The sequence below is a fragment of the Amblyomma americanum genome, chromosome 5, assembly GCF_052857255.1.
Source record: "Amblyomma americanum isolate KBUSLIRL-KWMA chromosome 5, ASM5285725v1, whole genome shotgun sequence".
NCBI lineage: Eukaryota > Metazoa > Arthropoda > Arachnida > Ixodida > Ixodidae > Amblyomma > Amblyomma americanum.
In genome coordinates, this window is record NC_135501.1 from 200430965 (window position 1) to 200458656 (window position 27692).

At 47.5% G+C, this 27692-nt stretch overlaps 1 protein-coding gene across 1 annotated transcript in view; it reads left to right on the plus strand.

Annotated features, from left to right (window-relative positions):
- LOC144133407 (uncharacterized) overlaps positions 1-27692 on the plus strand; it is a 64453-nt gene that overhangs the window by 20814 nt on the left and 15947 nt on the right. The window lies entirely within an intron of this gene.

Here is a 27692-nt window from a genome sequence, read left to right on the forward strand (position 1 = left end):
GAAAGATTATTGACGGCGCAACTTATTCCTTCAGCCAGAAGATTAGGCGTGGGCATTAGGCTAATTGTTTACGCGGTAAAGACGCTGCCAAACTGACGAAGGCTTGTTTCGTTAACATCTAATTTTGTCGGGTTTCGGAGATGCCTCGCTGTCAGAGAAACTGTTAACAGAATATATCAAATAAAACACCTCAATGCAGGCTATCCGATGCCTTGATGCTTGTATAAAAAATACACAAAAAATCCGACTGTGCTGTATGAAATCCCTCGACGTTGGAATTTTCGGGTGAAATATGTCTTATCATCCACCTTTCCAAAGTTTGATGATAAAAATAAATAAACAGCAGCGGTGCATAAGAGCGTCAAGCAGTAGGTGACTTTATCCTGTTGCTGCTGATTAATCGCCACAAAATAAAATCGATATCGTAAGCACGATGTGACAACCACTTATCACTTGAGAGTGCCATCCTCCACCACCAAAGTATTTGATTGGTGCGCCCCGAAATGGGCGAACCGCGAGAGAACACATTTTCCCAACGATCTGTCTCCGATACCGCATTGCGGACGACATTCGAGAAAACGTGACTGAGATAAAGCAAGTTCTATTAAGAAATAAGCACAGGAAGGCAAAATGAAAATGCATTGAGCGCTGTTAGGCGGCGGGTGAGGAGTGCCTTGGAGAGGAAGCGAGTTAATGCACCGCAACGCGGTGAAATCATTAAGCAAAGGAAATCATTAAGGAAGAGGAAACGTTGGGAACTGTCATTTAGGACTTGTTTCGTGCACTAAAATTGTGCAGTGCTGTGGGGGAGCCAACGCCCTTTTCGGCCAATCAGAGCTGGACAAAGAGACAAAACAGTTTTGCGATTGGCTGATGCCGTTTCACTGGCCCGTCGTGATTGGTCAATGACTCTCTGGCCAATCACCAGAGACCTGTATTTTTCAACAGGACTTGCCGTCTGACCAGGCACGTTGTTGGCGTATGCAATACTGCACAATACTTTGGGGAGAATGAATTTATTTCCAGTGTGCTTCGTCATAAGGTTTTTAGCGGAGTTGGAACCGTCGAGAGCCGTTGACGGATATCCTAGATTCAGAACCAAATACCAGAAAAAAGGAAAGAGGCAGATATTTCAAAACAAAAATAAAAAAATATATATATATTTATGTAAAACAAGTGACCGCCAATTCCCGAGCCCATGGCGTGTCGTCAGGTTATTTATCATCGAGCTGGGCATTTGTCTCCGAGGTTCCCCACCTCTCCCTTTTCCCAGAGGCTTAGGGTGGAGGTCGGGCTGATATTAGGGGAAAAAGAAGGGGCGGTGGCTTCTCTGCCATTCCGGAAGTGATGTTGATTGCAGATGACGTGACTTCCGTAACGGCGGGAGACTGCACAGCCTGCGGGCAATGAGAGGTCGTTTGGGTCACGCCAACCGTTGCTCGAGGATGTCGCCTTCCACTAAACCTGCCTACGCGTGGCATAAAAAACATCTTTCCGCCTATCTGGCCTGAGCAAACGTTTTAGAGAGAAAAAGAAATAAATATTCAGATGTGAAGACGACAGGTGTTTTATGTATGATGCGAATGCGTTGTTGTGCCATATCGCCCGTGGGGATGCTCCCTAAAGCTGTGTTTGTAGATGGGGGGGGGGGGGGGGGGGGGTTGATGTGAGGAACGCATGCAGCAAGACGTGAAAATTTAATGTTTTCTTTTCACGACTCCAGGGAAGCATTCAATTTTCTTCAGACTGCCGATGTGTTCGTTTAAAAGAACGTCAGTTTGGGCTAGATGGCGCTTGTACCGCGTCCGTGTTACTTCTGTCTGTCTACCTTTAGCTCTTTAGTCTTCCGTCTCGAACAGATGTGTTCGTGTGTGTCGGGTACACATGTCCCATGTGGATAAAATTTTAACGCTATTCCTGCGCCTTTACAATGCGAAGACACGCGATGGCCCGTGTCCGATGTGAATTCATTCTGCATAACACTCAGGTGGATTTAACAGGGGATCGAGGAACACTTCCTTACGCTTACTTGAACTGTAGAAACCTCATTTCCAATCACTAACCGGCTCACTGCTTAAACTCTGCATTTTTGGGAAAGGCGTGTTCTCGTCTCTGATACAATAATGTGAGTTTAATAAAGACTGCTATGATTGTTACGTGCATGGTTTTTTTAAGTTTCATGAATCTTCGCCTCACAGGGCTATATTCAAGGTGTGGTCAGTGTACAGTACAGTAGAGAACTCCCGTCTGATATGGCGGCTTCTTAGCAAACATTGAAATTTTAGAATGAGGACGTTTTTATCCTGCTTACATTTGCGAGCGGACCGCCTGACCAGCCCTCGAGGTCGCAAACACTCTTACCTCGTCATCGCATAGTGACTGCAATTCTATTTTCTATCGATTCTATAGAAGTTATTTCATTTCTGTACGCACACTGAAGGTCTGCTTGATGCACCGGCGAAGGGAGTAAAACATTGAAGCAGAACGTTCAGTTGGGGGAGTTGGTACATATGCATCTTTTGTAAAACAGCGCGTACAACGTCGGGCAAGAACAAGGAGGGCACGAAAGAAGGAAGAAGAAAAACATTGAAGGTCACCGCCGTGGTACTCTAGAAAGTGCCAGCAGTTATACACAAGGCGAAAAATAAATTTCTTTCTCAAAAATATGTTTACGAAATGCATAGCCAATGAGCTGCTAATGGTGACACGTAAAATCGCGCCGTGTACATACCTTCTGGCCAATGCAACATGTTGCTGGGAGCTTAGCACAGCCTCCTAATTAGGCCCATGCTTTTGGTCGAGATTAAGCGAAGTGCAGCACATCAAATACACGCGAATTAAGAAAAGCAAAGACTCGCTCTTTCGAGGTCGCCCTTTCTTTTGCTTAAGCGTTAACGACAACAAAGCTCTTCCCCGCAGGAGACTAATAAAGTTGCCCTTAATGAGTGCGGGACTAAGCTTCGGAATCTAGCGAAAAGGTTTTCCCCCTATGGGGACTCGGTTTCCCGTCGATCCCGCCTGTGACGGGAATACCTCGTCTTTCCATTAACCCTGCAGTGTCATGAAGACAGAACATGCGTCAGCCAATCAGGAGTCGAGTTCTACCTTGAACGATTAATAACTGGACGCCCCACTCCAAGTGTAGCCAACACAGTGCTGTGCGCGCGTGTGATTTAATTCCTCTAAAATGAACTAATCACGCGCACAACCTGGACACATTTCTTACTGTGTAAATAGTTTGTACATATTACTTCTCCCCCTATCCTCTCTTCCTGTACCCTCATCTCTTTCATTTCATTTCTCCATTCTGCCTGCTATCCTTTATTTCCGCTGCCCCAGCTCAGGTGCTTCAGTATCGATGGCAGGTGCCGGGGCTGGCAAAAATCTTTTCCTTACTTTTTACTATTAATTTAATAAAAAAAAAACACTACCACCACCACCAATCAGGAGTCGAGTTCACGAAGCAGTATTCACGTCATTGGCTAGCTATAGACGAGAGGTTATCCAACCGCAATTTGGATATGCAGATGACCGCGTGGAGCTGTCCTTATCGCAGGGATTTAATGAGACGCGGTGCAGAAAACGGGGAGACAAAGACGATTGGGGAGCGCCCGCAGAACCAGGAGGTAGGGGATTAGAGATAATCCCTAGAGGAAATGGTTATCTCTTGGATACGTTGCCTCTCTTTGAAGAATGAGACACGAAGCTATCTTTTATGAGGCAAGGTAAAGAGCGTCGCCCGGTGACGTCATCTAAGAACTAGATAAGGCGGCTAAGATTGAAAGGTCAAGACTAATACCGCCTTTGACCGGAGTACAACCTGCTCCGTATAATACTGGGGGTTGAATAGTAAACGTATTTTGGCAGAAGGGGGGATTGTACTCGGCATCGCCAGAAAAAAAAAATATGGCCTTTGGCGTGAAGCGAGAGTTCGGGATGATGCAGCTTCTGTCAGAGGCCATCAACTGCACGATTAATGGTCCGAAGGTGTTTACGTAGGCATGCAGTGTGCTGCCTTTCATAATCAACTATAAAAACTTCGTGTTCGTTTGAAAGGTAACACTTTTGTGAGGGGGCAAAAGACACCGAGAAAAGCCATAAAAATTGGATTTTATTGGGCTTAACGATGCTGTATGTGAACTTAAGCTAGATGAAGGGCGATAATTTGGTTCTGTTGGCTCATCAGACAAGAGGAATATATGCAGCGCAAAAAGTCAGATCTAGTCAGCGCTTGTGTTTGTCTGTCTTCTGTGGTCCATGCGTTTTTGCGCTGCATATTTTCCTCCTCAGTTAGATTATGTTTTTCGCTTTGGTGCAGGGCTACGGTCTCTACAAGGAACATGCGGCTACATTGTTATCTGCTGCACAGCCTGTGATGTCAGGCTAAATGCACGCTTTGCGAGCGTGCGCCTAGTGTTGAACAGCCTGGATATAAAAACATACCGCGCTTTAGCACTGCAAGTGTATAAGAAATGATTCGAAAAGACCAGCGCGGAAACAGACAGGGACACGAGAAGAAAAAACACTGACGACAGGACGAGCGCTGACTAACAACTCTTTATTGTCGAGGAACACCCAGCACAATATATGCCAAAACACCACGTGACAGTCAGGGGGCCAAAGATTACAACCTAATCCACAGTCATCGAGGGGCGGCCAACACATGCTTGAACCAGAAGGAAAAACCACAGAAAGTGAAAAAAGGGGTGAAACTTTATGAAGTGAGCATATCAAAAGTACTTTAACCAGCAAAAACCAAGGAAAAAATAACACAAGTGCCAAACAACATCGCGGCCAAAGGGCGGTGTCAAGAACACTTTAACAAGGAAAAACGCTAAGGCGCCCGTGTGCTGTGCGATGTCAGTGCACGTAAAAGATCCCCAGGTGGTCGAAATTATGCCGGGGCCCTCCACTACGGCACCTATTCTTCCTTTCTTCTTTCACTCCCTCCTTTATCCCTTCCCTTACGGCGCGGTTCAGGTGTCCAAAGATATATGAGACAGATACTGCGCCATTTCCTTTCCCCAAAAAACCAATTATTATTATTATTATAACAAAGAGCGAGCCTAAAAGGGCCCAAGCAAGCGAAGCAAAAGCTGAGTCAGAAATCTAAAAACAGACAAAACGTCATGCAACCCTACAGATGCCACAAACAACTAAAACCAAATGAAAACAACCTAAAAAGCAAAAACTTGTCAACGCCAATAAGGTAAGAGGTAAAAAACAGTCTGCATGTAAAAACACAATTTGGACAATTACCACTTATGAGCCGCACCAAAAACCTGAGGAGAAGAATGCGCACGGGCTAGCATAGGAAAATTTATGAGCAAACGGGAAGTGGCAGGCGAACACATAAAATCCACTTCCCAAAATTTCAACTTCCAAATATCTCAACTGCACAAAGCATAACACTTCGCGAAGAATACCTCGTACATGGGGTTTCTGGTAATGAATTCACTGTATAAAAAGTTAGCTACTTATCTACTATGCTGGTATATGCGCGATAAGAATCTAAGTAACTGCATTTTTCTCTCTGGATAAGCAAACAAACCGCCAAAAACTTGTGCGAGGAATACCTAGTCCATGGGGTTTCTAATAATGAATCCACTGTATAAAAAGCTATCTACTTCTGATCCACTATACTGTTATATGCACGATTAGAATTAGAATAAGTGAATTTTTCTCGCCGGAATGTAAATAAACAGCCGACAGATAGCAGCATACGATGAAGCGGCCTCATTGGACGCCCTCCGTTTCTTCGCTGGACGTGAGTGCGCCATGCCACCCTGAAGCTTGATCAAATAATGCTTAAAGAACACGAAAAAAAATCGGCAGATAAGGTCTCTAACAGAAACCTCGGAACGTCTAGACAGAGCTATCAAGCGTGAAATTGTGGTTACTGCATAAAACAAGAGTGACATTTTTCTGCGCTCGAAAACACAACGGCCACAATAACAGCATATTTTTGATCATCACCCAACGGAGCGGGAAAACGCGAGATTCTTTGAAAAGTTATAAGAAGTTTATTCCTCAGGAAACATATCATTAGAACCTTCTCTCAACTCCCCACCTTTTGTTCACGATAATTATCTCGAAAAGTATGTCCTGTCAATGTTGTTTTCTCACCACCTTATTTTATGGAGGACCATGCATGAGCACTGTCACTATCCGGAAGGTTTAGCATGGCGTTGAACGCTCGCGAGAAAATTGGATTCCCTAGAAAATGTACGAGTAGTGAAAAGGTAAAGCATTTGCGGTTACGATTTTAGGCGAACAACTTTACGCCTGTCGCATAAGTGTTCCTAGCAATCTAGTAAACGCTTAAGGAGTTTAATGTAGACAAGGAGACCTAAAACATGAAAAACGAACGAGCAGGGACAAAAAGGAGAAAGAGGGAATATAGGGAAAGGTGACGGGAAGGGAGAAGCTCCTTTCGATGATACCGAAAAACACCGCCCTGACTGCGTGAAGGGCTGGAAGCGGCGGCAGCAGCGGGCCGTTGTTTTGTGGGCTGTTCTTCGCGACAGCGACAGAAATTTCAAAGTGCGAAAAAAAATAACATGTGATGCTGTTTTCGGGGAGCGAACAAATGAGCTTTTGGGATGAAGGTCGTTAGGTAGTTGGGCATAACGGGAAGAAAAGCGAATGGGGAAAAGAGACATGAAATAGGACAAGAATAGAACTCTGTGCTAAATCTCCAGGCGGCGTCAAAGAATACTTACGAACACTTCCCCGCTGCTTGAAGTTCAAAAGTGAAGCAAAAAAATTGGAAGGGAAGAAAGACAGCTGAAGCTTAAGCCAGGTTAAAAACAGGAAAAAGGCGGAAAAACGAAGCTAAGGAAAAAAAGGGAAAGGAGAACTCTAAAAAATAAATACATGTACAGTCTTGAAGAGATGCTCGAAAAAAATAGTTAAATGAGTTTATGCTGAAGCGTTCTGCTTGAAGCAAGGAATAGAGGTGAAGCAGCAAAAAGAACCAGTGGACAAAAAGAAAAAAGTTCAGGGAATAAAAAGGAACGATTTTGGAGAAAATGGGGATGGGGGGGGGGGTGCGGCATGGAAAAGAAGGCATCACTCAAAATGCATTTCTGGAAAGGCACAAAGACTTCACCGATGGTAGATGCAGACAGCCAGCCAGCTCACCTTACATTCAAGTTTCTCAACAGTTTCGTGCATTGACGGCGAGGCGGAGGAAGCTTCAAGATGTGGTTTTTAGGCTTATATGCAGAATAAAAAAATTATATTTCTCATTTTAGTGCAAAAAAAAAAAACACCGGGGAGAACGTGGCACGTCATAATGAAGGGCATTCAATTAAATCCGGCCACTATTGAAACTGCGCTGAAATCTTGGCACACTGTCTTTTTCGCTTTGTGCCTGCAACAAAATTAGGCGCGCCAGAGCTGGAATCGAACCTGCAACCTCATGTTGGGTAGCAGAAGGCCACAACCACTGCGCTAACGCGGCGGGTGTTCCGAAAAACCATCGTTTCGTTTAACGCATTAGCTGTGTGGTGAGCATTCAGTCGTTTACAGTTATCACCGTCGATTAACTATTACTACTGTCGCTCGGATGCAGCAAAGTTGTTCTATACACGTTGTGTCGTTACTGTCCATCGTCCTTTGCACCCCTGCTGAAAAAAGTTGTTTGATGCAATAAACTAATACAGTCGGTCATGCAAAATGCGAATACCATATAAATCGCACAAAATTATCATACAGATGTCATTCATCAGGATTCTGAGTGGTGTCACACGATTTATCGTTGCATATTGCTTATATGTGCTAGTTAAGTTGGAAGCTAGGTTGAGACATAGATTCGAACCGACGACATATACCCTTTCAACTGTACGCCTTCCCAGACTTTTGTATCAAAATTGTGATGCGACCGTTCGTCGTACAGCGTTCCGGGTGGGCCGTACCAAAGAACCTTGCTGTATGTAAGTACAAACATTATGCGTAAACAAGGGACCTCAGAGAAAGTAATAATTTCGTATTCCCACACGTAAGCTTACAGTCTGAATTGTCTCTGCCGAGTCCTAAGGCGGAAGCCTTTCTTGACTCACGAGTGACATGGACGGAGGTTGTAGACGGAAGGGACAGTTCCTTACAAATTCTAGGAGACGTCCCTAGTCTGGGACCTCTGTGGCTTCAGGGGCAGCTCAGGCCCTAGCGACGAGATCTCTCTGGCTCTGTAACGTAGAGCAGCCGAGCAGGGCAGCCTCCCAGCTCTCTCGGGTAGGTGAGGGGAAAGGGGGTAGGCAGGGTTAGAGGGGCATGCCCACACTATGTGGTACACGTCCAAGAACGCGCATCCACAATGAGGGCACTCCCCGTTAAAAGCCGGATTCAAATATTGCAGCACTGCCGAGCACAGTGCCGTGATGGTATATAAGCGAAGAAGCCAACACTCCTCACTTTTAGTTAGCTCCTTCGCAGGGGGATGAGAGCGGCTACGCTGTGTTTGATATAATTGAATAATTTCTTTTGTAAGTGATAGTCGCATTAGGTTATGATACCTTAGGCGGTGAGTGTCGAGGTGATGCCCGGTTGTTGAGCGAGCGGGCTGAGGCGTCTATGGGGACAATTTGCGTGTCGCCTCCATCGAAACGCAGCCACCGTGGTCGAGTTTGAATCCGAGTAGTCCCTCAGTAGAGGAGAGCAATGCTGTGATTTTTTGTAGCGTGAGGTACACTGGCCGAGGTTGAGCAGTTTCGCGTAATTCCTGGAGAGCCGTGCTGCGCATGCGCGAGGAGGAGTCCTCCACTGTGGCACCTCTTTCTTCCGGAGTCCCTCCTTTATCCCCTTCCTAATTGCGTGGTTAAGGTGTCCGCCGATAAGTGAAACAAATACTGCGCCATTTCCTTTCCCCACAAACCAATTTAACCTGACGGCCGCGGTCCGCGGTGTCGGTTTCCACCGCAGGCGTCGCATGGATCACACACACCGTTCCGCTGAAGGCATCAAAGTGCACCGGCGTTTTATGAAAATTTGGTTTTGGGGAAAAAGAAATGGCGCAGTATCTGTCTTACTGTATCGGCGGACACCTGAGCAGCGCCGTAAGGGACAGACAGGAGGGACTGAAAGAAAGGAAGAAAGAGGTGCCGTAGTGGAATTTTCGACCACCTGGGGATCTTTAACGTGCACTGACATCGCACAGCGCACGGGCGCCTTAGCGTTTCGGCTCCATTGAAACGCAGCCGCCGCGGTCGGGTTCGAACCTGGGTACTCCGGATCCTGGACCGGAAGGATTGACCTTGTGTATCTGAGAGAAAGCAACCAGTCTAAATACGGTGTAGGCAGAATTGAGACAACTGCGTGTTACTTTACCGATCATCCGGCAGTGTTTATCTTTGTCAAAACAATTGAATAAATAAACAATCTGTCTCACCAAACACTTCTTCAGTGCTTAATATTTTAGCCACAACAACAAACTCGACAACATGCGTAACCAGCGGGGAACTACAGGTCTCGCTACGTTTATCCTGGCATAGCTGAGCTAAGCCACTGCCAATTTTTTCTCTTTTTCCTGTGCGTCCACGTGATGCATCGCACGGCTAGCGGTGGCTTTTATTTTCCTTCGAAACAAGGTTAGAACTTATAGCACATTCGCAATACACAGCCGCGTCCCGCTCGATTGCGCGACCGAGTGTGGGAATGGTCACCTTCAGAGTCCGCACTCATTATGCATAAGAACGTTAATTATAGGTGAGTGTATATGCAGAGGAAGGGCTACAGACTTGGTCATGTTTTAAAGCGAAATATTTACTGGCCGCGAACTTGTGATTTCGCCTTGGCGGTGCTCCGAGGAGGCACATGACATCACAACGCGCACCTCGCCGCGGATATTTCTCTCTCTCTCTCTCTCTCTCTCGCTCCCTAGTCACTACTGCGCATGCGTCACTAGTAGCACCGAGCCACAGGTGTTCCGCCGCTGCGCAGCGCCGCGCCTTTCCTCAAAATCTATCTTTCAATGTTCAACTTCTCTCTTTGTTCTTTCCCTCCCTCCTTTATCCCTTCCTTTACGGCGCGGTTCGGGTGTCCACCGAGATATGTGAGACGGTTACTGTGCCATTTCCTTTCCTCTAAAACCAAACGAAACAAGTGAGCTGACGGCGTTCATAGAGTTCATTGGCGTTGACAACCTTGCAAAGGCGTTCATTTTCACGAAAGGAAAGGCGCACAACCGGCTCAGTCGGTCAGCGAAGACCTCAATATCGCTTTCATGTACGCGGCGTTGCTGTCCAACTGCAAAAGCCTCCTCTGATCTCGTTCCGCACACTGGATAGGCAACGCACCCTCCCTGTCACCCTGGGAGGTGGCATGGAGTCAATGATTGATCGCGAGAGATTGATCACCAAACGAACACTGCGGCCTAGGTATTGCTGCAGTACCGCCTGTCAGCCACAACGGTGTCAGCGCTAATGCATTCAGGCAACATCTCTCTCTCAACGCCGCCACATGTATCAAAGCACAAATGACGCGTCCCCGGACCCCGTAGAGTATCTGTTACGGGTCCAATTGGACTTATTTTTGGAAATGTGGCGGAGAGTTTGAAGGATGCTTCACTCCCGCCACCGGATGGCCCGATATTGCACAACCTCCGGGAACGGCCTTGTCTTTAGCGCGTCTTTAATATCCTGTCTTTCTATCCCATCTTTCAACTCTCCTACTATCTGCACGTGGTAGCGATTGTGGCTCGGCTTGAGCCAGTGAGCAGGCCTGTGCACTTTCCTGTTCCTTTTTCCGTGCAACAACAGACAGACGCGTCCGCATATCCAGGGAGCCAGTTATGCGCCCTTCCTTTGCTCAAAGCCATCGCGGTCTAGAGCATTGTCGACGCCAACGCCAATGAACACAGACAACGCCGATATCTTTCGCTTTGTATATCCTGGATTAGTTGAGCTAATCCACATTAATTAGTTGTGACGTAACGCCTTATTTGTGCTTCAGCAGATAAAAGTATGGAGGGTGCGCTAGCAGCACGTCATCATGAGTCCAGTCACACTTCCTTTTCCCCTTTCATGTCTTTCAGTCAAGCGCCGTCGCTCCAAACAACACCACAACTGTGGAGAAAACAATTCGCTACGGTTTCAACAGCTCCACAGGGCAGTTAGTAGTCATAAACACGTGCCGTTTAGTGCAGGTACAAACTAGTTACGGTGAGCTGTAAACCTATTTTCGAGGATATATTTTAGACAACCAGAAATGCAGCCCGCTCTCGGAAACACTGCTCATCTAAGCTGTACCGAACAATCAGGGAAGTACAAAGGTTTTCCTTAATAGCGATAAAATATGGGCCATAACTGTCATTGCCAGTGACTGAAAGTACAAAGCATCGCCGGGTACAGAAGGCTACTCTGATAGCGGTGAGCTCCAGCTCAATAGCGAAAACCTCCACAACGAAAAGGACCGGTAGAGAGAATAGAACCGAGCTAATCGAGACACTGTGTGCCCCATGTCAGTTGTTTCTACGCTCAAAGGTCGTCTGGACTTTTTGCGGAAAACTACATTTTTATTGTTGCAATTCCTTGCAAATGAAGGCGAAAATATTTCACTTGCAGCGCGTTCTGGAAGCCTTCAGTTAATTTTAACTTCCCATGACCTCAACAAAGCACAGCAACATATCTTAAGCTTAATGGATAAATGTTAGGCTTATTGCGCGGCCAAGAGTGATTTTTTTTCTTTTTAAGGAAAGTAAATGCTGCAGTAGCAGGCTCACATATATCAATGGACACCATATTACTTCTCCCCCTGTCCTCTATTCCTGTCCCTCACCTCTTTCATTTCATTTCTCCATTCTGCCTGCTGTCCTTCATTTCCGCTGCCCCAGCTCAGGTGCTTCAGTATCGATGGCAGATGCCGGGGCTAGCAAAAATCTTTTCCTTCCTTTTTACTATTATTTTTAATAAAACTACTACCACCCGAACCGCGCCGTAAGGGAAGGGATAAAGTAGGGGGTGAAAGAAGAAAGAATGATGAAGAGGTGCCGTAATGGAGGGCTTTGGAGTAATTTTGACCTCCTGGGGATCTGACATGCAGTGGTATCGCACAGCACACGGGTGCTTTCAGCGTTCCATCTTCATCGAAACGCAGGCCACCGCTGGGGACTCCGGATCAGTAGCCGAGCGCCCTAGCCAAAGAGCCACCGCGGCAGGGACAGTGCCGTAGTTGTAATAAGTGGTTTAATAAAATAATAATAATAAAAAGGAAGGAAAAAATTTTTGCTAGCCCCGGCATCTGCCATCGCTACTGCATGAAGCACCTGAGCTGGGGCAGCGGAAATAAAGGATAGCAGGCATAATGGAGAAATGAAATGAAAGAGGTGAGGGGATAGGAAGAGAGGATAGAAGGGTTAGAATATACACACAAATTATTTACACAATAATAAGTATGAACAGGTTTCGCGCGTGATTAGTTCATGATGAAGTGTTGTTGCCTGGTTTTTCTGGAAAGGAAATGGCGCAGTATCTATCTCGTATATCGTTGACACCTGAACTGCGCCGTATGGAAAGGGATAATGGAGGGAGTGAAATAATAATTGTTTTTTTTTTGTGGAAAGGAAATGGCGCAGTATCTGTCTCATATATCGTTGGACACCTGAACCACGCCGTAAGGGAAGGGATAAAGGAGGGAGTGAAAGAAGAAAGGAAATAATAGGTGCCGTAGTGGAGGACTCCGGAATAATTTCGACCACCTGGGGATCTTTAACGTGCACTGACATCGCACAGCACACGGGCGCCTTACCGTTTTTCCTCCATCGAAACGCAGCCGCCGCGGTCGGGTTCGAACCCGGGAACTCCGGATCAGTAGTCGAGCGCCCTAACCACTGAGCCACCGCGAAAAGGGAAGTTTTCGCGCTACCACACGTATACAGTGTTACCCTTCTCTGCCAAATCTTAAGGCGTAAGCCTTTCTTGACTAATGAGTGTCATGGACGGAGTTGTAGGCGGAAGTTGTAGACTGAAGGGACAGCTCCCCACAAATTTTATGAGAGGACCCTAGTCCGGGACGCCAGTGGCTTCAGGGGCAGCTCGGGCCCTAGCGACGAGATCTCTCTGGCTCTCTAACGTAGAGCAGCCGAGTAGAGCAGCCTCCCAGCTCTCTCGGAAGGTGTGGGGAAAGGGGGTAAGCAGGGTTAGAGGGGCATGCCCACACCATGTGGTACACGTCCAAGAACGCGCATCCACAATGAGGGCACTCCCCGTGAAAAGCCGGATTCAAATACTGCAGCACTGCCGAGCACAGTACCGTGATGGTATATAAGCGAAGAAGCCAACACTCCTCACTTTTAGTTAGCTCCTTCGCAGGGGGATGAGAACGGCTACGTTGTGTTTGATATAATTGAATAATTTCTTTTGTAAGTGATAGTCGCATTAGGTTATGATACCTAAGGCGGTGACTGTCGAGGCGATGCCCGGTTGTTGAGCGCGCAGGCTGAGGCGTCTATGGGGACAATTTGCGTGTCGCCTCCATCGAAACGCAGCCGCCGCGGTCGAGTTTGAATCCGAAGAGTCCCTCAGTAGAGGAGAGCAATGCTGTGATTTTTTGTAGCGTGAGCTACACTGGCCGAGGTTAAGCAGTTTCGCGTAATTCCTGGAGAGCCGTGTTGTGCATGCGCGAGGAGAAGTCCTCCACTGTGGCACCTCTTTCTTCCGGTGTCCCTCCTTTATTCCTTCCCTAATGGCGCGGTTAAGGTGTCCGGCGATAAGTGAAACAAATACTGCGCCATTTCCTTTCCCCACAAACCAATTTAACCTGACGGCCGCGGTCCGCGGTGTCGGTTTCCACCGCAGGTGTCGCATGGATCATAATAATAATTGGTTTTTGGGGAAAGGAAATGGCGCAGTATCTGTCTCATATATCGTTGGACACCTGAACCGCGCCGTAAGGGAAGGGATAAAGGAGGGAGTGAAAGATGAAAGGAAGAAGGAGGTGCCGTAGTGGAGGGCTCCGGAATAATTTCGACCACCTGGGGATCTTTAACGTGCGCTGCCATCGTACAGCACACGGGCGCCTTAGCATTTTTCCTCCATAAAAACGCAGCCTCCGCGGTCGGGTTCGAACCCGGGAACTCCGGATCAGTAGTCGAGCGCCCTAACCACTGAGCCACCGCGGCGGGTTCGCATGGATCACACATACCGTTCCGCTGAACGCATCATAGTGCACCGGCGTTTTATGAAAATTTGGTTTTGGGGGAAAGGAAATGGCGCAGTATCTGTCTTACTGTATCGGCGGACACGTGAACAGCACCGTAAGGGACAGACAGACAGGAGGGACTGAGAGAAGAAAGAGGTGCCGTAGTGGAACGCTCGGGGACATTTTCGACCACATGGGGATCTTTAACGTGCGCTGACATCGCACAGCGCACGGGCGCCTTAGCGTTTCGGCTCCATTGAAACGCAGCCGCCGCGGTCGGGTTCGAACCTGGGTACTCCGTATCCTGGACCGGAAGGATTGACCTTTTGTATCTGAGGGAAAGCAACCAGTCTAAATACGGTGTAGGCAGCATTGAGACAACTGCGTGTTACTTTACCGATCATCGGGCAGTGTTTATCTTTGTCAAAACAATTGAATAAATAAACAATGTGTCTCATCAAACACTTCTTCAATGCTTAACATTTTAGCCACAACAACAAACTCGACAACATGCGTAACCAGCGGGGAACTACAGGTCGCGCTACGTATATCATGGCATAGCTGAGCTAAGTCACTGCCAATTTTTTCTCTTTTTCCTGTGCGTCCGCGTGATGCATCGCACGGCTAGCGGTGGCTTTTATTTTCCTTCGAAACAAGGTTAGAACTTATAGCACATTCGCAATACACAGCCGCGTCCCGCTCGATTGCGCGACCGAGTGCGGGAATGGTCACCTTCGGAGTCCGCACTCATTATGCATAAGAACGTTAAGTATAGGTGAGTGTATATGCAGAGGGACTACAGACTTAGTCATGTTTTAAAGCGAAACATTTACTGGCCGCGAACTTGCGATTTCGCCTTGGCGGTGCACCGAGGAGGCACATGACATCACAACGCGCGCCTCGCCGCGGATATTTCTCTATTTCTCTCGCCCCCTGGTCACTACTGCGCATGCGCCACTAGTAGCACCGAGCCACTGGTGTTCCGCCACTGCGCAGCGCCGCGCCTTTCCTCAAAATCTATCTTTCAATGTTCAGTTTCTCTCTTTATACCGCGGCGGCTCCGTTTTTATGGAGGAAAAACGCTAAGGCGCCCGTGTGCTGTACGATGTCAGTGCACGTTAAAGTTCCCCAGGTGGTCGAAATTATTCCGGAGCCCTCCACTACGGCACCTCCTTCTTCCTTTCTTCTTTCACTCCCTCTCTTATCCCTTCCCTAACGGCGCGGTTCAGGTGTCCAACGATATATGAGACAGAGACTGCGTCATTTCCTTTCCCCAAAAACCAATTTATTATTATTCCCTCCCTCCTTTATCCCTTCCTTTACGGCGCGGTTCGGGTGTCCACCGAGATATGTGAGACGGTTACTATGCCATTTCCTTTCCTCAAAAACCAAACGAAACAAGTGAGCCGAGGGCGTTCATAGAGTTCATTGGCGTTGACAACTTTGCAAAGGAAGGCCGTTCATTTTCACGAAAGGAAAGGCGCACAACCGGCTCAGTGGGTCAGTGAAGACCTCAATATCGCTTTCATGTACGTGGCGTTGGTGTCCAACTGCAAAAGCCTGCTTTGGTTGCGTTCCACACACTGGATAGGCAGCGCGCCGTCCCTGTCACCCTGGGAGGTGGCATGGAGTCAATGCTTGATCGCGAGAGATTTATCCCCAAATTAACACTGCGGCCTAGGTATTGCTGCAGTACCGCCTGTCAGCCACAACGGTGTCAGCGCTAATGCATTCAGGCAACATCTCTCTCGCTCACCGCCGCCACATGTATCAAAGCACAAATGACGCGCTCCGGACCCCTTAGAGTATCTGTTACGGGTCCAATTGGACTTAATTTTGTAAATGTGGCGGAGAGTTTGAAGGATGCTTCACTTCCGCCACCGATTGGCCCGGTATTGCACTACCTCCGGGGTCGGCCTTGTCTTAAGCGCGTCTTTACTATCCTGTCTTTCTATCCCATCTTTCAACTCTCCTACTATCTGCACGTGGTAGCGATTGTGGCTCCGCTTGAGCCAGTGAGCAGGCCTGTGCACTTTCCTCTTCCTTCTTCCTTGCAACAACAGACAGACGCGTCCGCATATCCAGGGAGCCAGTTATGCGCCCTTCCTTTGCTCAAAGCCATCGCGGTCTAGAGCATTGTCGACGCCAACGCCAATGAACACAGAAAACGCCGATATCTTTCGCTTTGTATATCCTGGATTAGTTGAGCTAATCCACATTAATTAGTTGTGACGTAACGCCTTATTTGTGCTTTAGCAGATAAAAGTATGGAGGGTGCGCTAGCAGCACGTCATCGCGAGTCCAGTCACACTTCCTTTTCCCCTTTCATGTCTTTCAGTCAAGCGCCGTCGCTCCGAACACAACTGTGGAGAAAACAATTCGCTACGGTTTCAACAGCTCCACAGTGCAGTTAGTAGTCATAAACACATGCCGTTTAGTGCAGGTACAAACTAGTTACGGTGAGCTGTATACCTATTTTTGAGGATATATTTTACACAACCGGAAATGCAGCCCCCTCTCGGAAACACTGCTCATCTAAGCTGTACCGAACAACCAAGGAACTACAAAGGTTTTCCTTATAGCGATAAAATATGGGCCATAACTGTCATTGCCAGTGACTGAAAGTACAAAGCATCGCCGGGTACAGAAGGCTACTCTAATAGCGGTGAGCTCCAGCTCAATAGCGAAAACTCCACAACGAAAAGGACCGGTAGAGAGAATAGAACCGAGCTAATCGAGACACTGTGTGCCCCATGTCAGTTGTTTCTACGCTCAAAGGTCGTCTGGACTTTTTGCGGAAAACTACATTTTTATTGTTGCAATTCCTTGCAAATGAAGGCGAAAATATTTCACTTGCAGCGCGTTCTGGAAGCCTTCAGTTAATTTTAACTTTCCATGACCTCAACAAAGCACAGCAACATATCTTAAGCTTAATGGATAAATGTTAGGCTTATTGCGCGGCCAAGAGTGATTTTTTTTTCTTTTTAAGGAAAGTAAATGCTGCAGTAGCAGGCTCACATATATCAATGGACACCATATTACTTCTCCCCCTGTCCTCTATTCCTGTCCCCTCACCTCTTTCATTTCATTTCTCCATTCTGCCTGCTGTCCTTTATTTCCACTGCCCCACCTCAGGTGCTTCTGTATCGATGGCAGATGCCGAGGCTAGCAAAAATCTTTTCCTTCCTTTTTACTATTATTTTTAATAAAACTACTACCACCCGAACCGCGCCGTAAGGAAAGGGATAAAGTAGGGGGTGAAAGAAGAAAGAATGATGAAGAGGTGCCGTAATGGAGGGCTTTGGAGTAATTTTGACCTCCTGGGGATCTGACATGCACTGGTATCGCACAGCACACGGTTGCTTTCAGCGTTCCATCTTCATCGAAACGCAGGCCACCGCTGGGGACTCCGGATCAGTAGCCGAGCGCCCTAGCCACTGAGCCACCGCGGCAGGGACAGTGCCGTAGTTGTAATAAGTGGTTTAATAAAATAATAATAATAAAAAGGAAGGAAAAGATTTTGCTAGCCCCGGCATCTGCCATCGCTACTGCATGAAGCACCTGAGCTGGGGCAGCGGAAATAAAGGATAGCAGGCAGAATGGAGAAATGAAATGAAAGAGGTGAGGGGATAGGAAGAGAGGATAGAAGGGTTAGAATATACACACAAATTATTTACACAATAATAAGTATGAACAGGTTTCGCGCGTGATTAGTTCATGATGAAGTGTTGTTGTTTGGTTTTTGGGGAAATGAAATGGCGCAGTATCTGTCTCATATATCGTTGGACACCTGAACCACGCCGTAAGGGAAGGGATAAAGGAGGGAGTGAAAGAAGAAAGGAAATAATAGGTGCCGTAGTGGAGGACTCCGGAATAATTTCGACCACCTGGGGATCTTTAACGTGCACTGACATCGCACAGCACACGGGCGCCTTACCATTTTTCCTCCATCGAAACGCAGCCGCCGCGGTCGGGTTCGAACCCGGGAACTCCGGATCAGTAGTCGAGCGCCCTAACCACTGAGCCATCTCGAAAAGGGAAGTTTTCGCGCTACCACACGTATGCAGTGTTACCCTTCTCTGCCAAATCTTAAGGCGTAAGCCTTTCTTGACTAATGAGTGTCATGGACGGAGTTGTAGGCGGAAGTTGTAGACTGAAGGGACAGCTCCCCACAAATTTTATGAGAGGTCCCTAGTCCGGGACGCCTGTGGCTTCAGGGGCAGCTCGGGCCCTAGCGACGAGATCTCTCTGGCTCTCTAACGTAGAGCAGCCGAGCAGAGCAGCCTCCCAGCTCCCTCGGAAGGTGTGGGGAAAGGGGGGTAATCAGGGTTAGAGGGGCATGCCCACACCATGTGGTACACGTCCAAGAACGCGCATCCACAATGAGGGCACTCCCCGTGAAAAGCCGGATTCAAATACTGCAGCACTGCCGAGCACAGTACCGTGATGGTATATAAGCGAGGAAGCCAACACTCCTCACTTTTAGTTAGCTCCTTCGCAGGGGGATGAGAACGGCTACGTTGTGTTTGATATAATTGAATAATTTCTTTTGTAAGTGATAGTCGCATTAGGTTATGATACCTTAGGCGGTGACTGTCGAGGCGATGCCCGGTTGTTGAGCGCGCGGGCTGAGGCGTCTATGGGGACAATTTGCGTGTCGCCTCCATCGAAACGCAGCCGCCGCGGTCGAGTTTGAATCCGAGTAGTCCCTCAGTAGAGGAGAGCAATGCTGTGATTTTTTGTAGCGTGAGCTACACTGGCCGAGGTTAAGCAGTTTCGCGTAATTCCTGGAGAGCCGTGTTGTGCATGCGCGAGGAGAAGTCCTCCACTGTGGCACCTCTTTCTTCCGGAGTCCCTCCTTTATTCCTTCCCTAATGGCGCGGTTAAGGTGTCCGCCGATAAGGGAAACAAATACTGCGCCATTTCCTTTCCCCACAAACCAATTTAACCTGACGGCCGCGGTCCGCGGTGTCGGTGTCGCATGGATCATAACAATAATTGGTTTTTGGGGAAAGGAAATGGCGCAGTATCTGTCTCATATATCGTTGGACACCTGAACCGCGCCGTAAGGGAAGGGATAAAGGAGGGAGTGAAAGAAGAAAGGAAGAAGGAGGTGCCGTAGTGATGGGCTCCGGAATAATTTCGACCACCTGGGGATCTTTAACGTGCGCTGCCATTGCACAGCACACGGGCGCCTTAGCATTTTTCCTCCATAAAAACGCAGCCTCCGCGGTCGGGTTCGAACCCGGGAACTCCGGATCAGTAGTCGAGCGCCCTAACCACTGAGCCACCGCGGCGGGTTCGCATGGATCACACATACCGTTCCGCTGAACGCATCATAGTGCACCGGCGTTTTATGAAAATTTGGTTTTGAGGGAAAGGAAATGGCGCAGTATCTGTCTTACTGTATCGGCGGACACCTGAACAGCACCGTAAAGGACAGACAGACAGGAGGGACTGAGAGAAGAAAGAGGTGCCGTAGTGGAACGCTCCGGGACATTTTCGACCACATGGGGATCTTTAACGTGCGCTGACATCGCACAGCGCACGGGCGCCTTAGCGTTTCGGCTCCATTGAAACGCAGCCGCCGCGGTCGGGTTCGAACCTGGGTACTCCGTATCCTGGACCGGAAGGATTGACCTTTTGTATCTGAGAGAAAGCAACCAGTCTAAATACGGTGTAGGCAGCATTGAGACAACTGCGTGTTACTTTACCAATCATCGGGCAGTGTTCATCTTTGTCCAAACAATTGAATAAATAAACAATGTGTCTCATCAAACACTTCTTCAATGCTTAACATTTTAGCCACAACAACAAACTCGACAACATGCGTAACCAGCGGGGAACTACAGGTCTCGCTACGTATATCATGGCATAGCTGAGCTAAGTAACTGCCAATTTTTTTCTCTTTTTCCTGTGCGTCCGCGTGATGCATCGCACGGCTAGCGGTGGCTTTTATTTTCCTTCGAAACAAGGTTAGAACTTATAGCACATTCGCAATACACAGCCGCGTCCCGCTCGATTGCGCGACCGAGTGCGGGAATGGTCACCTTCAGAGTCCGCACTCATTATGCATAAGAACGTTAAGTATAGGTGAGTGTATATGCAGAGGGACTACAGACTTAGTCATGTTTTAAAGCGAAACATTTACTGGCCGCGAACTTGCGATTTCGCCTTGGCGGTGCACCGAGGAGGCACATGACATCACAACGCGCGCCTCGCCGCGGATATTTCTCTATTTCTCTCGCCCCCTGGTCACTACTGCGCATGCGCCACTAGTAGCACCGAGCCACAGGTGCTCCGCCATTGCGCAGCGCCGCGCCTTTCCTCAAAATCTATCTTTCAATGTTCAGTTTCTCTCTTTATACCGCGGCGGCTCCGTTTTTATGGAGGAAAAACGCTAAGGCGCCCGTGTGCTGTACGATGTCAGTGCACGTTAAAGTTCCCCAGGTGGTCGAAATTATTCCGGAGCCCTCCACTACGGCACCTCCTTCTTCCTTTCTTCTTTCACTCCCTCTCTTATCCCTTCCCTAACGGCGCGGTACAGGTGTCCAACAATATATGAGACAGAGACTGCGTCATTTCCTTTCCCCAAAAACCAATTTATTATTATTCCCTCCCTCCTTTATCCCTTCCTTTACGGCGCGGTTCGGGTGTCCACCGAGATATGTGAGACGGTTACTATGCCATTTCCTTTCCTCAAAAACCAAACGAAACAAGTGAGCCGACGGCGTTCATAGAGTTCATTGGCGTTGACAACATTGCAAAGGAAGGCCGTTCATTTTCACGAAAGGAAAGGCGCACAACCGGCTCAGTGGGTCAGTGAAGACCTCAATATCGCTTTCATGTACGTGGCGTTGGTGTCCAACTGCAAAAGCCTGCTTTGGTTGCTTTCCACACACTGGATAGGCAGCGCGCCGTCCCTGTCACCCTGGGAGGTGGCATGGAGTCAATGGTTGATCGCGAGAGATTTATCCCCAAATGAACACTGCGGCCTAGGTATTGCTGCAGTACCGCCTGTCAGCCACAACGGTGTCAGCGCTAATGCATTCAGGCAACATCTCTCTCTCTAACCGCCGCCACATGTATCAAAGCACAAATGACGCGCTCCGGACCCCTTAGAGTATCTGTTACGGGTCCAATTGGACTTAATTTTGTAAATGTGGCGGAGAGTTTGAAGGATGCTTCACTCCCGCCACCGGTTGGCCCGGTATTGCACTACCTCCGGGAACGGCCTTGTCTTTAGCGCGTCTTTACTATCCTGTCTTTCTATCCCATCTTTCAACTCTCATACTATCTGCACGTGGTAGCGATTGTGGCTCGGTTTGAGCCACTGAGCAGGCCTGTGCACTTTCCTCTTCCTTCTTCCTTGCAACAACAGACAGACGCGTCCGCATATCCAGGGAGCCAGTTATGCGCCCTTCCTTTGCTCAAAGCCATCGCGGTCTAGAGCATTGTCGACGCCAACGCCAATGAACACAGAGAACGCCGATATCTTTCGCTTTGTATATCCTGGATTAGTTGAGCTAATCCACATTAATTAGTTGTGACGTAACGTCTTATTTGTGCTTCAGCAGATAAAAGTATGGAGGGTGCGCTAGCAGCACGTCATCATGAGTCCAGTCACACTTTTTTTTCCCCTTTCATGTCTCAGTCAAGCACCGTCGCTCCGAACACAACTGTGGAGAAAACAATTCGCTACGGTTTCAACAGCTCCACAGTGCAGTTGTAGTCATAAAGACGTGCCGTTTAGTCCAGGTACAAACTAGTTATGGTGAGCTGTATACCTATTTTTGAGGATATATTTTACACAACCAGAAATGCAGCCCCCTCTCGGAAACACTGCTCATCTAAGCTGTACCGAACAATCAGGGAACTACAAAGGTTTTCCTTAATAGCGATAAAATATGGGCCATAACTGTCTTTGCCAATGACTGAAAGTACAAAGCTTCGCCGGGTACAGAAGATTACTCTAATAGCGGTGAGCTCCAGCTCAATAGCGAAAAAGCGACCGGTAGACAGAATAGAACCGAGCTAATCGAGAGACTGTGCCCCATGTCATTTGTTTCAACGCTCAAAGGTCGTCTGGAGTTTTTGCAGAAAACTACATTTTTATTCTTGAAATTCCTTGCAAATAATGGCGAAAATATTTCACTTGCAGCGCGTTCTGGAAGCCTTCAGTTAGTTTTAACTTCCCATGACCTCAACAAAGCACAGCAACATATCTTAAGCTTAATGGATAAATGTTAGGCTTATTGCGCGGCCAAGATAGATTTTTTTTTCTTTTTAAGGAAAGTAAATGCTGCAGTAGCAGTCTCACATATATCAATGGACACCCGAACCGCGCCGTAAGGGAAGGGATAAAGTAGGGGGTGAAAGAAGAAAGAACGAAGAAGAGGTGCCTTAATGGAGGGCTGGTGGTGGTAGTGGTTTTATTAAAAATAATAGTAAAAAGGAAGGAAAAGATTTTTGCTAGCCCCGGCATCTGCCATCGATACTGAAGCACCTGAGCTGGGGCAGCGGAAATATAGGACAGCAGGCAGAATGGAGAAATGAAATGAAAGAGGTGAGGGGACAGGAATAGAGGACAGGGGGAGAAGTATTATGTACAAACTATTTACACAATAATGGAGGGCTTTGGAGTAATTTTGACCTCCTGGGGATCTGACATGCACTGGTATCGCACAGCACACGGGTGCTTTCAGCGTTTCACCTTCATCGAAACGCAGGCCGCTCCTGGGGACTCCGGATAAGTAGTCGAGCGTCCTAGCCGCTTAGCCACCGCGGCAGGGACAGTGCCGTAGTAGTAATAAGTGGTTTATTAAAATAATATTAAAAAAAGGAAGGAAATGGTTTTGCTAGCCCCGGCATCGGCCATCGATACTGAAGCACCTGATCTGGGGCAGCGGAAATAAAGGATAGCAAGCAGAATGGAGAAATGAAATGAAAGAGGTAAGGGGATAGGAAGAGAGGATAGAAGGGATAGAATATACACACAAATTATTTACACAATAATAAGTATGAACAGGTTTCGTGCGTGATTAGTTCATGATGAATTGTAAAAATAATAATAATAATAATAATTGGTTTTGGAGGGAAAGGAAATGGCGCAGTATCTGTCTCATATATCGTTGGACACCTGAACCGCGCCGTAAGGCAGGGGATAAAGGAGAGAGTGAAAGAAGAAAGGAAGAGATAGGTGCCGTAATGGAGGGCTCCGGAATACTTTCGACCACCTGGGGATCTTTAACGTGCACTGACATCGCACAGCACACGGGCGCCTTGGCGTTTTTATGGAGGAAAAACGCTAAATTGGATTTTGGGGAAAGGATATGACGTAGTTGTGTCACATATCGGCGGACACCTGAACCGCTCCGTAAGAGAAGGAATAAAGGAGGGAGTGAAAGAAGAAAGGAAGAGAGAGGTGCCGTAGTGGAGGGCTCCGGAATAATTTCGACCACCTGGGGATATTTGACGTGCACCGAGATCGCACAGCACATGGGTGCCTTAGCGTTTCGTCTCCATCGAAACGCAGCCGCCGCGGTCGGTTTCGAACCCGGGTGAGCGGCTGCGCCTTCGCTCCGTTCGCCTAGACAAAAATCCTCCGCTGAGACGACTGCAGTTTATCGCCGATTGCGGACAATTCAGGCAAGCTCCGATATTGAAGTCATTTTTTGAATGATTCAGACTACCATAAGCTACCCTATGGTCTGTGCTTGAGCCCTAAGAGCTAAGTAACTCCCGCAGGAGAATTTTTTACAATTCGAACCCGACCGCGGCGGCTGCGTTTTTATGGAGGAAAAACGCTAAGGCGCCCGTGTACTGTGCGATGTCAGTGCACGTTAAAGATGCCCAGGTGGTCGGAATTCTTCCGGAGCCCTCCACTACGGCACCTCTTCTTCCTTTCTTCTTTCACTCCCTCCTTTATCCCTTCCGTTACGCCGCGGTTCAGGTGTCCAACGATATATGAGACAGATACTGCGCCATTTCCTTTCCCAAAAAAAACAATTATTATTATTTTTTTTACAACCGAGACAGATAAATAAGGAACGCCCTGTATATGCCAACCGGAGGCCTTTTAACCTCTTGTTGAATGCCAAACTGAGCAGTGAAGCACAATACATAATGTGAGGCACTATTTATAATCCCATTAAAAATTGTAATTGTGTAAATTGTTTTAATTTTGAAGTTGTAAAAGATTTTTCGTTCCTTATAATTATTATATACGTACTTCACATTTTTTTCGCGATCAAAAAGTACCATTTGAAAGAATTACGAAACTAAAAAATTGAGTGAATATAAAAACTTGGCGAGAGCACCATGGTGAAGTAACGTCACCCCTGCAATTGTCGCGAAAGCCTCCACATTTCCTCAACCGAGATTATCCAAGCTACTCCATCTTCGAGACACAAGGAACGCCTTGTTATCCGAGGCCATCCACTAGAACAGCACAAATATAGCCTAGTCTGCTTCAGGGCACTAAGCGCTTGCTGCAAAAAAAAAAGTTGTCAGTAGGCTTACACACGCAGGCACGCACGAACAGGCGCCCGATAAAGCCAGGTCAGATATTTCCCGCCTTTACCGCACCGAGATTTCCTCTCACCCTCTTGGTGGCTGCTGCGCCGCACATCTTATCTGCCTGCGGGCAAAGCTTCCGTACAGTTTTTATTCTTTTTTCCGAGCCTAGGGACGAATAAGGCGAGGTCTCGTCGTCGAATTGGTTCCCGCCTTCCGTTCCGTCAATAGAAGAAAACGCAAGAAAGCATAGAAAAGAAACAGACAAAAATCAAGACTGCGGAGTTCTGCGCAGGGCATATGGCCGACTCCGCAGCCGCTCGGCAGACGAACAAGCGGAAACGACGACACAATGGAGAGATTTATACGTCGTTGCTTCAGTTGAAGAGGGCGAGGAAGTCTGAAGCTGGAAAGAAGCCCCATCTCTTCGCTTTGTGATTCTGGACGCCCGTTCCAAGCCCCTTACTCTTGCGGAACTAACGACCAGCCAACGCCACATTTGCGCAGCATGTGTGTACGTGTGTGTGCGTGCGTGCGTGAGTTAAAAGAATGTGGTGGTAATGCAACGTCGTCATGGTTGGCTGCTTCCCGGATACAAACAAATACGATAATCAGTCGTGTGTTTACATGGCTGCGACAGAAGCGCATCGGAGCGAACTGGAGCAGCGGCCGCTGCGACAAGCCACTCTTTACTTGGCGGCTTGGCGGCGCATTGAAGCTTTCGGGACGGTGGTGCCGCCCGGCGTCGCAGCTCGAAATTAAAGCGAAGCAGCTGAGACAATCCCACTTCAGGGTACAGTGATTTTCATCTCCTAGCAGTCAACATCTCACACATTGAAAAAAGTTGCACGACGACTCACGCGGTCCACCGGAAGTCATTTGTTCATCACTCTTTTCGGGGCTCCCAACTCCTCAGTCGATTCGGTTAGAGGCACTGTTGTGTTTACAAGCATTTCTCGAAGACGCAGTTGCGTCTCGATCTGCACCAGAGCAAATACGCAGCGGAGAGAGCTGTTTACATGGCGTCAATGCGACAAAAACCGTTCTCGCTGCGACTTTGTCGCAGCCATGTAAACGCCGCTATTATCACGCAATCTCCTCTCCATCTTCTCTTAATTTCGTCGCGCCTGTCTGCGATAGCCCAACTCATTGTTCATCGCGGCGCTTGTTAATCCCCAGTCACGTATAGAATTGCCTCATCACGGGTAGAGTATCTAATCATCGAGTGTCAGGTAACGGATAACACCGGCTTAATCTCGGGTGTAATTTGTTTACAATTACGAAATGGTTTTGTTCATTGGTCTCCCTGTGAGCTCCTTATCATCGATAGAGGGCTTATTTACGTATAGCACACGCCCAATCATGAACAGAATTTTACTTCCGGAAGAGTTTCCTGCGTTCGGCTCCTTGTTACCTGATGCCTGCAATGTCTCCCAACACTGCACCGTTCTGTATTGCGTATTTCTCGCGGCGGCAGAAATACTTAAGCATTGGCGGTTTTTAAGTTTTGCGTTGTCGTCTGCTACACAGTCGTTCAGCGGGCCGAATTTGCTTAAAAATTCAGTATAGGATCGCAGAAACGACGGGTCGTTCGGTGGGCGTGTAGCTTCGTGGCATTCGGCTGATGGGTTGCAAGGAAAGAATGGAGCAAAGAGGACCGTACTGAACTATACCGAAAACAGTACGTTTTGCTGGGATGTGTTATTAATGGTTCACAAAAGGGAAGAAAAAGTAGCAGTGAATCAAAGCTTTTAGGCTGCATATATCTTTCGTCGAATCACAATGCCCCGCCTTTCATATGTTCTTTTATTTATACGAGGAACGAAAGCAGGCAGGGAGAAGCGATTTCGGAGTAACATCGCTTTAAATCTGTTTCCTGAACATTCCGTCAATGACAAACCTATTCATAAATTGATTTTATATTTTTTCCGCTCGTCTACATATCGGGAGAATAGGGCTATGTGACGTTTGGTACTTAGAATGTGAAGCTTTATATTTGCATAATGGCAAGCGCGATGACTGCGAATGACGGCACATCATTCTCGCCACTACCCGCTTCAAATTCCTTGAATTGTATTCACTGCGTTCTCGTTTCTCGAAATCGTCGAACATGCGATAGACGTCGCGCTTTTGCTATTGCGTATTTTTCTGCCGCATTGCTGCGGGAGCATGGAGCAACCCTGGCACCGATTGGTTCAGAAAAGTAACGACGTTTCTTTCGATTTTCTCTCCAAATCGGTCTCACTTCTTCAGAAAATTGCACTGGGCGCACTATCGAAGTATTTTGTAGAAAAGAATTGTGCCAAATTGTTCGAACCATCATACCGCTCATCTTCCTTTTTCTTTTTATTTTATAGTAACACCACCGTTTCTTTTCTACGTTTCCACATTAACGAGTTAAGTTTTAAACTAAAAAAAATTAAAATCGAATCGCGGTTGCACCAATCCAGTGCTAAAGCCACATTTGGGCTACTACCGGCTGGGGAAGGGCAATACAAAATGAGGCGGAAGTGGTTAGAGCGTTTGGCCTCGTCACTTAAATTGTAACTTTGCCCAACATGTGCCCCTCTAAAACGGCTTCAAAAAATTTCTGCTAAGCGACGTCTCGAGAAGGAGAGTTTATTCACCTTTGGAGGTAAACGGTTCCAAACGGTCTTCTTTTAGCTGCAGTGTCAATTTTGTCCGGCAATACACGTGTCTGTAAAGGCGCTTAAAACTCAGTAGCACTTAATATCATGCTTAAAGCGCCGTTAAATACAAGACGCTTAAATTCCAACATGCGCTATTTATAAGCGCTATATCCACTAGGATGTGACACATGGAATTTTCTTAAGCCGACGGAAAAGCGTCTGCTTTTAAAAAAGTCAATCATAAAACGGTTCTTGCTCACTTATATTAAAGATGATACGTGAGGTTGACAACAATTGTGTCACATTTGCGTATTTTCAATCGCAGCAAGTTTTAGTGTATGCACACGAACATGCTAAAACGTATGTACATGGGCGCTGAGCTAGAAAAGTGACGTCAATGGAATATTTTCT